The following is a 16054-nucleotide window of genomic DNA, read 5'->3' as shown; positions in this document are numbered from 1 at the left end:
AAAAGTATGCGTGTTCGTATAGGTCGTGTGCGCTTCTCACCGCTTCTCTGAGCTCCAGTAAGGACGGACGAAGTTCGGTCAGCTTCGCCGGATTGTCGGAGTTCGCAATGTCCTCAGCATTGGGCAGATTTCGGGCACGTTCGACTTTGGCTCTTTCCTTTCTTTTGGGTAGCTGAAAGGTCAAGAGATACTTTCGACAAACCCAGCCAATCGAAAACAATCCTACTGAAACGGCCCGTATGCCATCACCAAAAATTACGCACGTTCCTTCACGTAATCTATATAGAGTTCATACGTTTTCTATATACTTGCCATAAGTGTTTCCGTGACAGTTTTACGGAAACGTACGGAGTTATTGGAATGGTATACAAAACGCTCCAATAGTAAATTTAACCGCTGGGACTTCGATGTTGTGAAATGTGTAGTTTTAAAAGCAAGTGCAAGCGAAAAAAATGCAAATCATAATACACCGTAACATCATCACTCAAGCGTTATGAAAAAACGCCTGCTCTTGCGGGCAGGAATATCACACTGTGCACAAAAAGAGGCAAATCAGAGCATGAAGGTTTACGTGCCCTCTTCTGTGTTCCTGTTGCTCACAAATTAGATTCGTTCATTTAGTACGCCATGATTAATATCAAGCTGCACGGCTTGATGAGAATACGCCCTTGAAAAAAAAATTACTTTGTATGGCGAATCACTTCCCCAGGATGACATACAGAATATCATTAACGTCGCGTACGCAAAGCACAACTCAACATTTTGTTCATGCTTGTTCGTGGTAAGAATGCTGTTGTTCTCGCTCTCTTATCAAATATTAAATCCACACTCAATCCTGTCACGTCTGTATGAGGGCTACATTCTTTTTCCTATAGTGTTTGTCGACGTGCTTCCTTTATGTGCAACAGTAATTGTTTCTTCAATGCTGTGTGTGCGAGAGCTTTTATATGTGCTAAGCGGATGAACTATGTTTATTCAGAGTTTCAAAGTACAAAGTACAAAGTACAGTGCACAAAGCACAGTAGACACAAGTAAGAGGCAGGGTTGGCAGAAAGGCAAATTAATGCCTGACAAGGTGCCGTAACCCGTCCCAGACTACAAAGCGCAAAAAAGCAGCAATGTGCACATAATTTAAATGTTTTAACAAAGAAGCAGCCGTATTTACAAATTGTTATGGAGTGGCTTAACAACGAATCCAATTGTCGCGTAAAGCTTTGCTGCGTCCCACGGTAGAAACTGAACGTCATTTGAGCATTCACTCGAGAAAAAAAAATGTCGTCGTTGGAATGATTCATAGGGCTTAAAATCTATCCCAACTTAAACCTCGTCACTTCAAGGTGAACTCTACAAATGCCGCCTTCAAGATACAGAAACTAAGTTGAAAGTACACATGAAATGAACGCACAGGTATACACAGGACGAGCGCGAACAAGCAACTGTCACCCTTGTTACTTCTTTATGTTTGAGCAGTGCCCTAAAAGTACAACCAGCTATCCCCTAATTAGGCTCTTCTATAGCTAGCAGATCATTCTTTTTGCAAACTCGGCTGCTGCAGAGAGCGAAGCGACCTTCGTACACTTTGTACCTTCGAAGTAAATTTTGCTGTGAAAGCAGGAGAAGGATGTACAAACCACCCCCTACATGACATTAGCGCGCGAAAATGGGCGAGGGCAAACCAAAGTACAGGTGGTACATGTATCAAGCAAACTTATGTGCATTTCGGGTTACCGCAAAAACGACGACGACGGAAAACAGAAGGGAAACGAACGAGCGTGCACCTTCAGAAAAGTGGCGGCTGTATAGGTTCTCCAGTTGCTACTGTTCTCAGTGACACGCATACTTGAGCCGCGTAATAGAATTCAGCAGTGCTGATGATTATCTTGTGTTTTTCAGTATTACAATAACAGAAGGGTAACAGATATACTGAAAGTCTTTTGAGAATATGGGAATGGCTTTAAGTTCACGTTGGAACTAATTAAGGAAAAGAATTTACAGTTCTCGGATTTGAGCCTATATATCGTTTGAGCCTAATCATGTATGTTGGCTCTACCTTCTTAGGTCCCGGAAACCTGTCCTTCCTTTTGTTTCAAATCATTCAAAGATAGTGAAAAACGGAACAGTATGCATGACCTTGAGATCAGCTCTTACCAAGTCTTGTGCTCACGGCATTGAGTATAGTGTCGAGGGGTCGTGAAGTGGACGACGGGAACAGACTGTAGATCGAAGATGGAACTGTTTATTCAGGCTGAACTTGTGGCCCAAAAACGAAAAGTAAGATTACAGCGATACACACTGGCACCAATAGCGTCGAACAGAGCGTCGGCCGTCGATCAATTGACTATAGCGGTGAAACGCGTCGGCATTTATGCACGTGCCGTCAAATATTCTAGCGTTATCATTAGCGGGCACGTAGCTTCCAGAGTAATCTGAAACGTTTACGAAGTGCGTGGTATCTAGACAGTCCCGAAGCTTCTCGAACTACAGGCGCGGTTTGCGCTGAGAATTACGTGCAGTGTAACAGGGCGATTAAAAAAAAAACTTGAGAAAAGAACGTGGCAATAGCTGATTGATTGATTGATATGTAGGGTTTAACGTCCCAAAATCACTATATGATTATGAGAGACGCCGTAGTGGAGGGCTCCGGAAATTTAGACCACCTGGGGTTCTTTAACGTGCACCCAAATCTGAGCACACGGGCCTACAACATTTCGTGGCAATAGCTTCACTGCACATATTAAAAGGCTGGAAAGTGCCAGGTACCCATCACATGCGCTAGTTACGTGTACAAAAAAGCTGAAAAAATCGTTAAAAGCCAGGACGCTGTTAACAGAAAGACGTCAACCCAGTAGGACTACAAAACAGTACAACCATATGTATACATAAACTGTCACATGGTTTGAGCAATGTCGGTCACAGGTATGGCATAAAACAGACTTCTCGACTTCTGATAAACTTTCTAGAGTTTGTCAAATGGTTCGCAGTAAAATGGAACAAAATGACAAATGATTGTGGAATGCATTATGTTTCCACATTTGTGCCCTGCAAGAGTGGTATCGTTTACCAGATCCCTTTTGCATTTGGGCGATTATACGTAGGGCAGAACGTTCGTTGCATTAATAGGCGCTTAATTAAGAGAGCACACAAATTCACTCATAAATCCGAACGCTTCGTATCTGACATCGCCCTGCAGCACGCGTGGCTGTTCAACTGTCTATGCCGATACAGAGATTTTGTCGAAGCACAAATCCTCAGATAACTATGGAAGCGATAGAGACTTTTCATGGTAAACGAATGGATGGAGCATGCGTAAAAGAGGCATCGCTCACAGAAAAAAAAGAGTTCGCCTATCTTCTAAGCATATGTACTGTCAACTGATATATATACCCATGTAACTTTTTATATAGCTTGTTAAACACGTCTTCGCAATGTTGATATGCTTCTTTTCATGTTCTTGTAATCTTCAAATAAAACTTTCAGTTGCGAGAAAAAAAACTATGCTCGTTTGTGTTGCTTCTATTTTCCGCCTTCGTCGTTTTCGCACTATAACCAAGAAAGCATCCGTCCCAACTAGCCCAACTTTCAATACTATTGTTTATGTATGTGCCTTCTAATAAACATTTAGTTGCGAGTCAGCGACTGTGTCGTGTCTTCCCGAGCTCTCGCCCGTTTTTAGCGCTGTTTTTTTCCTTCATAATGATGAACCAGCAACTAGCCCAAGTTTCTCTTCTAGTTTTGGTACACGTAGAATACGCGCGCGCATCACGACTATGGCGAGAAAAAAAAACAGTGGGGCGACGACTTTTAAAGCGTGCCGTTGGCGCAATCTTGCTGGTGATAAGATAACATGCTGAAGTGCCTCCTATCTTTGAGTATCGCCAGCAGTAAATGGTGTATACAACGCCTCCTCTGTTTTATCAATACCAGCCTGATTCGTCCGATCCAGCCGTTCACCTCCCTCAGCTTTAGCCCTTTCCTGCTCGCGCCCATCACCTAGCCTTCGGCGTGCTTTGCGGTCATGAAAAAGAGAGCCCATCATGCAGTGCCCCACGACGGGAATAATATGAACTAATTTTTTGTTCAGATTTGTACAGATCCGTGGGGCGGCGTCTTGCGTCCCTCGTGATCAGAATGTTGGTGGTCATGCTGGCTCTGTAAGTGAGACGGTGTTTTGAGATAGCGTGTCGCCGTTCGTGGCGCTGTGTGGTCAACCAATGGGAACGTGTCACTGTGAAGCCGCTGCTTAACTAGCGCTGTGAGATGGCGGCGGCATTGCTCCCAGCCACAAAGGAGGAGCGTGAAGGAACAAACCTGACAGACGTATGATATTGGAGAGGGACACACATCTATCGGGTCTCCATGGGAAAACGCTCGGAAGCACGTGTGATGCAAGCAGCCCTACCCCTCATGTGGCGTCGCATAACGGCCACTCTCTGAACTAAGGCGGACCTACTGCTTCTATTGAAGAGCGTGCGTTTGCACTGGCATTGAATGAAATAAATGAGGCGTCGGTGTGTACAAATATCTCACCGTTGCTATGTTGAAGAATGCCTGTTCCGATGTGACCGAGTCACTTAGCGCGGTGCGCTGTACATTGAAGGGTTAAAGGTGCGAACCCCAGTTGCGTGCTTAAAAAAAATGTTATGAATTATATACATGCGAAATCGTTTGAGGTCCGCCATATGCTTAGATTATTTGGGTGCACGTTAAAGAACCCAAGGTGGTCAAAATTATCGGAAAGATCAACTATGGCGTCTCTCATAATCATATCGTGGTTTTGGGACGTTAAACCCCAGATATTGTTGGTTGTATTGCACCTTATAACAAACTGCTGTCGTCTTCTGCATTCTACTTCAGGCGTACACACTCTCAATGGAGACAGCGAGTGAATGCGTGCTGCATTTAGAGCCTACGTTATCAATCCTAAAGCTAGACGAGAAATTGATATGCGTTGAAAAACACACTTACCACGCCCGCATTGTTACCCCTCTGGGCTTGGGCATCTGGCAAGGGCTCGTCCTTACGCGGCTTCGTGCGCGAATTGCGATGGCACTTCTTTTTGCTCTTCCTGCTTGTGTCCTGTCCTTTCTTATCACTGGGTGTCTGTGCCATTCACTCCAGTGACAGTGCCAAGTAGCTACGGCAGTGTCAGAACGGAGGCGCCGCTGGATCGTTGGCCACGCGACCTCTTGCACTGGTGCGCGTGTCACTGGACGAGAGATCGCTGTCTGAGTAGCGTTCAGACGTCACGACCGCTGGTCTTCAGTTTACTCGGGACGACGACCAGGACGCCACGACCGCCACAGAGTAGTCTTCGTCTTCTTCCTCGAGATTCATCATCGGCCCGTGCCAAGCTGCACTGCTAGCAGAGAACCTACGAGCACGAACCAATCTGTGCTTTAGGGAACGGAAAGAAACGGCTGCTTCTGACACTACCTAAATAACAAGCACTTGTTCCTAAGCAAGTATGTTTCAGCTTGTGGTGTTCAATACAGTTTGGCGGATGTTTTATTTACATACACAGTGGTGCCGTGCTATTTGTTGAATGAACTTAAGAACAGTTTTTATTTTCCCCTTCCCACCCCCCTTTGCAGATGATGTCCCGTTTAAGGAAGTGGCAAGCTGGACAACTCGTCACGGTGCCTTACAGGCGGCAATCACAGCAAAAGCTAGTCGCAAACTTCCAATCGTGATTTGAAGTTTCCAGACCGTTATATCTGGCTTCTCTGTAGTATACTTCCATCCTAGACGCTAATTTTTTATCGTCTAAGCTTCTGAATCTTACATTTTATTTATTACAAGCGCTTCTAACCATGGCGATTTCATCCGCAAACATACGGAGAGATTCTTCCCATTCGTACTTCCTGATAATCACCTACAGCCCTACGATATAGATAACTCATCTGACGTCTTTCTGCCAGGCATTTTTATTATTTTACCGTAGAAAATGAACGTCGTTGTAGCACAGTTATAAACAATATTACGTAATGTTTATTCGTGCTTCCCGGTTATGCGATCTTTCCACGACTATAACCATACCTGCATACTTTGCTTCTGAATTGCTTACGTATGTTTGTAATCTATTAAAAAACAAATAGCTAGGTTTGTTGTCCTCTGTATATATGTCCATTACCTAGTCAACGTCGTTTAGCGTCTTATCGCGCCATAGTAGCCGTCCTTCAAATTATTGATTCCCCAAATATGTAATTTCTTTAAAAAATAGGCATTCACCTTAAGCAATCGAGGTTTTCAGCAAGTGCCTTAGTTAAAAATAAAATAAAAGAATTCCTTGCTCTAGGCCTACCCACGATATACCCATAACTAAACTCAGTATGCACAAAGAAGTCCAACTAGTGACTGTTCAATCAAAGCAATTTAGAAGGATTTAATACAGGTCGCTAACAGCATACTTCTACGCATATCGATTCCCTGAATGATTGGGACCTGCAGAATTTTTTTTCAAGTGTTTTCCTTTTCATGTAGTGCACTAGACTTCTAGACTGGCGGCTTATGATCCAACCTAGTAATGGCCAGCCGGTTCCCAGTATGAATGAATGAATGAATGAATGAATGAATGAATGAATGAATGAATGAAAGCTGCACCTACGCGAGGTGACGCAAGAACAAGTGCCTTTTACAGGATCGATCCGAGTGAGAAGCAAAAATGAGAAAGAAGAATGAACAAAGCGAACAATAGTGTTGCATCTTTCTTTTATTTCTTGTAAATGGATTAATTTTAATCTGTTATTAAAGAAGAAATTCATGAAAACTATCCGGTTCCTGGCCAATCCCCCAGCGTGGGTATGCGCCACATCGTCAAGGATCTTGACTTGACTTTGTGTTGTTACGTGTGTCAGCTGGGGTCAATCAGTTTCCGGAGCATGTCTCGACCCTGTAAGACCAGTGACTCATGGCGTATTTGTTAGTTCCGTCATGTTACTATAGCTTAATGGCCTTGCTCAGCAGCATTTGTAAATCAACATGGTTTCTGCCAAGAAATATGTCGAAGTTCTTCTGGTCTTACGCACATGGCACGCACCCATTGGAGGGGATCGGCCTAATAGAAAGTGAGTTCATCCCATTGCAGCATTAAGTTATTCTTGGGTCTACTTGTTAATAATTGTGATTAGTTGCTGATTTGAAGTGTCAATTACTATAAACGAAAAATGTCATGCGTGCCAAGTTTAGCATGAGATTCTTTCAGTCACAGAAATATAGCCCTAAATGGCAAAGAAAACATCTCTGTGGCTGTACCCTAGAGAAGTGGCCCCGAACGAAAGAACATGATTCGATAGTTCCACACCCGTTTTTCAAAGGGGTGGTACTAGTATACTCTTTTTTAATGCATGGGATCTGTAACAACATATACAAATACAAAAAATCACCGATAGTTTTGTCCTGCTAACAGAAAAAGCACAAAAGGAAATTAAGTTACCCTGATCTAGGGAAATCAAAATTGGGAGAGGTAACGCGGTAAAAAAAAATTGTAATGGCAACTTCCATCATACTTTAACTAGCAGAATCACAGCACCAGGGAAATAAAAGGTGTTTGTAATCCGGAAAACCAGTCAGTGCAGGCTCTCATAAACTTTGCTCGATTGTATGTGTGTGAAATCGCGCCACGGTGATGTATGCTGTTAAGGGGAAAATAAAATTATCGGCGCGGAGAGCGACATTTTGCAAAATAGACCTTTGTGGCTAGGTGCCCAGATTAAATCAATACAGTTAAGATCAGAGGGAACTAGCAATTGAAAATGTTTCAGTATAGGCGTGTCACCGAATGTGGCAAAAGAACACACAATTAGTCAGTTAAAATCGCCACTACTGGAATCGAAGTACTTTCCTTGCGTAAGTTTAATACTATAGCCTTGAATTCAAGAAGAAATACAGCAATAAAATCAGATAATCGTAAGAAAAAAGCTGGCACCAGTATTTTTTTTTCGTGCAAGTGTTTATTAGGTTTTATGCTTCTCAGAAGAATGACGAAGCATAGTATAGCGAACGCCGGCCTACTACCCAAAAAAAATTATTATTAATGTCCTAGTGGGTATCAAGCAATTGTGTTTGCAGTAGTTACCCAATGAGTGTTTTTAAAGGGCTCCGAAAGGCGGCTGTTCTATTTTTTGCTGTGACTGTTCTGCACCTTCCACGCAAGCCTGGCGTTTTTTCTCACTTTATCTTTTCTATTATTCCTACCTATATTATCTGGTACCGTCAATGCCAGTTTCCTTTTACTCTATCTGTTGTTCGTGCATAGTTCACCCTATCTGTTGCTACAAGCATATTATTTTTAGTCTTAATTTATGGTATTACGTATCATTGTCATATAATTTTTTAATCAAACATTTTTGAACAACCTTACAAACATTCAACTACTCATTCTTAGCCAATCCGCCAAAGCGGATACGTGTCATCGTTTTGAAGGAAAAACAAACAAACAAATTATGAGTCAGTACCACTATGACATAACGTGCGGCAAGCCGTAGACAAGGGGTGCTCCAGACTTCCTCTAACTTAAGGAGCCATATACAATCACATAAATTTTGACCACCTGTGTTTCCTCGCACTTGCAGCTAAATCTAAGAACACTAATGGTCTTTCCATTTCGCCCTCATCGAAATGCGGCTTCCATGGCCGGGAATCGAACCGGCGTCCTCCAGCTTAGAAGTCCAACACCTTAGCTGCTAAGCTACCACTGCGGGTAACAAGTAAGTAAGTAGTTCTTGCAGGAAAGAAAAGGAGCTGATATATGTCTGCCTTATTGGTGACACTGCTAAGCTACTTGTAGGGGAAGGGGATAAAAAGAATAGTAGAAAGATAAACAGGAAGAAGACGGAGCACTCGCCGTATCTTTTCCAATGAGCATTGGTCCCGTGTATATAAACCCCAAGTGCTGTTTGTTCAAACACTTCTAGATGCTTTAAATGCTAATATATTCGAGATCATACCGTCTGACAAACCAATCTGTCAAGTGCAAATAGAATTTGACGATATCTTCCCAATGAATGCTAAACACTTGTCCTCTAAATATTTGATTGGCTTATTAGAAGAACACCTGTCTCAATTAGGTACTTATATAGTAATTGCAACGAATGCATCTATGAGTGGCGAGAAAGCAGGTGTGGGTATTTTTTTTTTCTCTCATTATTCTAGTCCTTTTCATTACGCCTCCCAAATTATACACCAATATTTGAAGCGGAATTAACGGCCGTTATACTAGCTCTTAGTAAACTTCCTGCGACTCATTCGACAGCTGTGATAGCGTCTGACTCGTATTCCGTGTGTTCATTTTTATCATCTTCGTCGGCATCAGCAGTACTAGAAACTTTTAAATCATTAATCACAGCAAACATTCGTCTAGAGCGAATGATATGGGTGCCAGGCTATCGTTGTATACTTATAAATGAGATGGCTGACTAACTCATGTGAGCATCCTTTGATCTTCCAATTGTGTCAATCATGCCTCTTACAGCTTATGTAACAGCAGCGAGGTTCAGAAAACTTTCCCTTCTGGAAGACTCATCAAAAATTACAACACCGAATCCAGATTTCTCGCACCTGCACTTCGCATAGAATAATAAATGGTGTCCTACGCGTAAATTGGAAGTCTCCATAACAAAATTACGTTACCGTGTACCACCACTTAATTTCTACTTAAACAGGTCTGGTCTGGTTTCATCCCTTCTATGCTCAAGCTATAATGAACCCGAAAATATCGACCATTTTGTTCTCACACGCCACCGTTTTAAAAATCAAAGAAAAAATTTTTTCAAAGTTTTGTTCAATATACTAAAGATATCACTTACTGCTCCTAATATTTTGTCCTTTGGGGCTGCTTCATTAGGACTCAGCGACAGGAACATCTGCGGAGCCCTCTGTGAATTCCTATGTAACACAAGAATATTACCTTGCTGAGCCATTGATCAGCTGTCGATTTTTACTAGCCAATCTAACATTTAATATTTAACTGTTACACTGTAATAACTTAACCGTCAGAAGAACCTCATATGATGATTAAACCTCAGCTATTCAAAAAATTTTATTATTTCTTTTCTTTCACGTTTTTTTTTTTTCACATTGTGCCAAAATGATTCCGTCAAGTAAAAACAAAGTAATCCTATTTCCCCAGCCTAAATAATCGTCAGGTATTGACTTAAATTAACCACCGTCTTCTCGGCCAATCCCCCTTAGTGGGTGAGAGCCACGAAAACGGATCAAGCAAGCAAGTAAGCAAGAAGAGTGAAGAGAGAGAAAAGATGAGGGACGTGGTCGAAGGAGTCCGAGAACGGGGCACTGATCGGCAAGAGCTACACGGCACCAGGAGTTCGCGGATGGCCAGCCGATCGACGAGAGCTGCAACTGACGTCACAGATCGCGGATGACACAACCGTTCAGCACGGAATCCACCAAGCGAGTTCGTAAGAAGGGGGCAATGCCACGCACACAAAGTGTACGCTACTGCTGCGTTTGCGTTTGCACCAAGATAGTGCCTGTAAGTCTGGCTTTACTACAGCAAGAAGCTTTATAAGGAGAAGCCGCCGTCTGTAATTTCGTTCATGTTGTTTATAACATTCTCTATTATAACCGGTAATTCGTGGTCTGTTATCAAAGTAAACACGAATGATAGAATGTATCCACTCATATTGGTTGATGTCAGCTAGCTTTCGCCTAGTTGCACCTAACCTTTCTCAATTCTGAGGTTGTTCATGTTCTCATGTCAAGTGCTGCGGCTACTACAGCCTGGTTTGCGGGGGTTTTTTTTCTCGATTTGTTGCTTAGTTCCTGGCAATCACTCGAAAAGAATACGTGAAACTGTCTCGTTTAGTGAGACTGCAGCAAACCCTTGTCAAGCCTCTCTGGCCCCACGCGCAGGTGCACGTCATTCGTGGCTGAGGCAACAGTTATTATACGGTTATATGCCATATTACCGGGCCAGTCGTCAACATCTCAACACGCGTTGAATAGTTGGAGCGTAGTGGCGAGAAAATGACGAAAGTGGTCATATTTTTATTAATTATTTTAATTTATAATCAAGATAAAGATGCTGTCTGGATCTGAACTGGTGAAAACAATTATTGCACTCTTTCCGTTTACCTCGCTGTTCCTTTAGGTATAAATATGCAGTACTGAAAACGTCTCATAAATCTACATCATCCATTCTCGGTCAATCCCCTTGGGTGGGTATGAGGCACGTTCGAGGTGTCGTCATCATCACCACCATGTCCCAGGTGCTGCCAGTGAACATTTCGCCGCAGGGAAACGAATCAGGTGACTTCCAGAGCCGCAAACTTTGCTGTCTCGCGAAACGCATACCATGCGCGCACTTCGTCGCCGCGGGGCATAACCACGTGTGCGCTGGCTATTACCTGCACATCCCTGGCCCACAAGACTCCATCGGTAGTCTCGACCCAGAGTCGTGACGGGCGTAGCACGTGTTAGAAATCATTTGCAAGTTTGCGTCATAGACTGTCATAGCTGAGTTCCGGTCCCACTTTACTGTGATGATTGGTTGCACCGATGATAACGCTCTTCCGTCACCACGGTAAGGGCACTTAAGCGTGGCAGTCTTTTGGCGTCAATGCAAGCAGCCCATACTTGATACTTTAACTACTTTTTTTTTTTTCACAAAGAGACAGGCATATGGATGGGTCCTCACCATAGATGAGCAGATTCACTCATGAGTTTACTCGACCCCATGGCTTATATTGGGCCATCGTGGAAGACCAGATTATGAGTGATTCCAAATGACCAATATATTTGCCAGTCTACACCTACACCTTTATTACAACTACATCTTTGTTTATTATTATTATTATTATTATTATTATTATTATTATTATTATTATTATTATTATTATTATTATTATTATTATTATTATTATTATTATTATTATTATTATTATTATTATTATTATTATTATTATTATTATTACCTATCTATGGTGCCAAAATATGCTTTGCGTGTGCCGAATGTCACTCTGGCATTGCATGATCAAATGCGATTTTATTACCGCATTTCTTGAATCGCATTTATCTTGTTTGCTGAACTGTAACTGTGTTATACTATCTTAGGAAATTCTGAGTGTATTACGACATATATTTACGGTTGTGCACGAAGTACTGCGACAGAAAGCGCTGGTTTGTTCATATTGGATTGCCGACGCGTTAAACTGGGAATCTTTTAAACTTTGTCCTGTGTTCTTTGTATAGTCTGTCCTTCGTAGTGTCGCCCTACACTAAGCGCTCCGCCAAGCTAACTTGAGCAACACGATTCAGCCCGCACCGAACGACACCATGTGGGATGTCACAGGGTGCCTCAACTACAAATCTCTCAGCGAGCAACAAGCTGAGTCCTAATGTTCAATGTGTTCAATTCCGCAACTTACATCTATTACACATCACGATCGCATTCCTCTTCTTTTTATTTTTAAGTGGGCGTTCGGAGCATTGTGATTTGACTTAAGAAACGAACAGTTTTTTTCAATGCATTGTCCAGAAAGCACGCTGCAACGACGTCACAGTCCATATTTTGTTCAGTGCAGGAATACCTTGAATTTCCTCTCAGTTTTTGTTATGACATAAATAAGTTTCGTGACGAGTTGAAATTATAATCCAAAACTGTCATGTTTGAAGACAATACGTATATACACCTCCTATGCCTTATTTCTCACACAATCTTGTTCAAGTCTATCGCGAATTTAATTTGCGTATCTTGTGAGTGGGTGGGCCGATGCACACACAATTATTCAGGTTTAGCTGTGTGGCTTTCTTGTTTGTTTCATCTACCACACAGCGCCGGCTGCGAATGTAGCATACGGCGTAGCAAACACTGCGCATGTGAGGTTGACCCATCATACAGTCATCAACGTCTGTGGCTGCTGCTTAACACTATCTGCGTAGCGTAAGCCTGACGTTTCTGCCATAAGTGCTATTTATATATTACGCACCTAATCTACATTCGTTGCGTATGCGCGACATCCTTTACTTAAACACAATTTCGACGACCATTTGTCTGCCGTGCGAACGTCTGTTCTAAGCAAAGCGGATAAAAAAATGAAAGTCTCGATTGATTGATTGATTGATTGATTGATTGATTGATTGATTGATTGATTGATTGATTGATTGATTGATTGATTGATTGATTGATTGATTGATTGATTGATTGATTGATTGATTGATATAAGGGGTTTAACGTCCCAAAACCACCATATGATTATGAGAGACGCCGTAGTTGAGGGCTCCGGAAATTTCGACCACCTGGGGTTCTTTCACGTGCACCCAAATCTGAGCACACGGGCCTACAACATTTCCGCCTCCATCGGAAATGCAGCCGCCGCAGCCGGGATTTGAGCCCGCAACCTGCGGGTCAGCAGCCGAGTACCTTAGCCACTAGACCACTGCGGCGGAGCAAAAAATGGAAGTCTCGCATGTGGGTATAGGTACAACCAAGAACGCTTCAATCATATGTTAATGCAACGCGTGTGATCATCTGTTGGGATGCTATGTGTTTCTCAGCCATTCCCGTTAGTTCTCTGCCTGAGTTTATCTCACAAATAGGGCATGTTGTGCATATACGCTCGTCCACATAGGCTTGCGAAGGGTTCTTCGTCAGGGGGTAGAAGGAAAGAGGTACATTGCAGTGCTCCCCGCTCCCTCACAAAGTCAAAGTACGAGGCAGACTTTGCGCCCCCCCCCTCCTCTTTTAGGTGTCTAGGGGGGGGGGGGGGGGAGGGGTGCTGCCACCCCTTACTTACAGTGTGCACGCTTATGCGTTCGTTCGGTGAACACAAGGCGAACTAGGGTGTTCCTAGGCGTCGGTCTATTAACGCAGCACAACGGATGGTGTACTGTGTCATAAATTACCAAACATAAACAGGAATAAGGTTTAGAAATTAAGCTTGCAAAGGAAACATAGGATACGTGCGTTACGCTAAGACATACGCGCTGGTTATGTAATTGTGTTATACAGGCTTGTATTAGACATGTGAAGGCCCCAGGTATATACTGCAACACCGATCATTACTAGTTTTGCTTCATTTCCAATGGCCTAGTAGGACTATCACAAAGGTACAATAATTAAACATATTTTACATAACAATGAAGCAAAGCAACCCGGAATATGTGTATTACATGACAGACTACATTGCGGTATTGTGCCTTGTACACGCGTTTTGAAGCGTCCTCCTCCATGCAGTCAGCTCCCCCCGTATCAGTTAGTTCATCCTTGATTGATATTTATCCGCTCGCTTAACGTCTGTCTTTTTTTTTTTCAATAAACGTGTACCAAAAAGGGTTGCTGTATCCACTACATATCTCATCATCATCATCAGCAGCAGCAGCAGCAGCAGCAGCCTGACTACGCCCACTACAGGGCAAAGCCCTTCAGACGTATACGCCCAGTGCAAAAAAGAAATTGTCAGAACGGGACAAAAAAAAAATGGCAGTATATTCATTGAGTGAATGATGGATAGTGGGGCGAAGCATCCGTCCGTCCATTCGTTCTTGCTTCCGTCCATTCATGCGTGCGTCTGTGTGGCCACCCGTGCGTCCATCCGCCCGTCCGTGCGTGCGTCTGTTCGTGCGTCCGTCCATGCTTTCGTCCATGCATCCGCTCCTGCGTCCGTCCATGCATCCATCCGTCCGTGCAGCCATCCATGCGTCCGTCCATGCATCTGTCTGTGTGTCCATTCGTCCACCTATTCAACACTCCAAGTACCACCATCTCGCATCTTTTCATCATATATTCCTCATATAGAAGCACCGCCATCCAGCGGACATTCCAAAAACTGAACGAGAGGTGGCACACGCACACTTTCTTACGGCTTGTGCTTCGTGTCTACTGCCCACCTTTAACCACCTCGAGTTCATGGTATATACTAGTTCACTGTATTTATGGCACTGCGGCCCAACGCTCGCTAAACCTTTCTAAAACCTAGGAGGTTACGCCCAGCGAGTAAAACAGCAACCCTTTCTTGTCTTCTGTGCGTTGTCTAACAATAAAAAATTCGCAGCGTGCGCGTTAACTAAAGGCCGAATTATCCTGTCTCTTACTCCCCCTTAGCAGCCATTGGCATGTACATTGAGTACTATCTTTTATTGTTCAACAACGCACAGAAGAGATCTCTCACCGGCACCACCTTGGAGGTCAAAATGTAGGACTGGTAAAGGCTGTTTCAGCGCCTTTACGAGTACGCGTCCATCCATCCATCCGTCTGTTTGTCCTGTCCATCTGTCTATCCGTGCGTCCATCCACCCGTACATCTAGTGAACACTCCAAGTATCGCCATCTCGCATCTTATCCCGGCTGCAGCGGCTGCATTTCCGATGGAGGCGGAAATGTTGTGGGCCCGTGTGCTCAGATTTGGGTGCACGTTAAAGAACCCCAGGAGGTCGAAATTTCCGGAGCCCTCCACTATGGCGTCTCTCATAATCATATGGTGGTTTTGGGACGTTAAACCTCACATATCAATCTCGCATCTTTTTATCGTGATCGTAGCTGCGTGATCGTCACTCTACTTCCCCTGTGGCACATACCCGCTGTCTCGGGTATGTGCCACCGGCGGTTACGCACAACGACAACGGGGGACGCGCAAACCATGTCATAAGGAGCTTCGCCCCTAAAAGTCTGACACTCACGTAGCTGCAGTCATGGGCTCCGTGGCGACGTCCACGTCCTTGCTGGCTCCAGTGCAAGGTCCACTGCAACCCCGCCGCTGCTAACCAGTTGTTACGGGGAGGTCCCGGGGTTTCTTGGGTAGCGTGTTGCGAGGCCAACGCCGGGCAGGGAGCATCCAGGCAGTGGCAAGGCAAAAGGCAGCCAGAGGAAAAGAAAACGTTCATATTTACAACTTATGTACACGCACAAAACGTGGACGAGGAAGCAGCTGACGCCAGATGCACTGTAAGCGCCGAGATGCTCGAGACACTCGAGGACAGCTCCGTGGTTCAGACGCAGCCAGCGTCTCTTAGGGACGCACTCAGTCTCTGGCGCACGACCTCCTGCTGTGGCGGACGCACTCAGTGTATGTACGAGGGACGCCAGCATGCTCCTTATTCA

Source organism: Rhipicephalus microplus, chromosome 4, assembly GCF_043290135.1.
Source record: "Rhipicephalus microplus isolate Deutch F79 chromosome 4, USDA_Rmic, whole genome shotgun sequence".
Classification (NCBI taxonomy): Eukaryota; Metazoa; Arthropoda; class Arachnida; order Ixodida; family Ixodidae; genus Rhipicephalus; species Rhipicephalus microplus.
The sequence above is the reverse complement of the archived record's forward strand: the minus strand, read 5'-3'. Positions refer to the sequence as shown.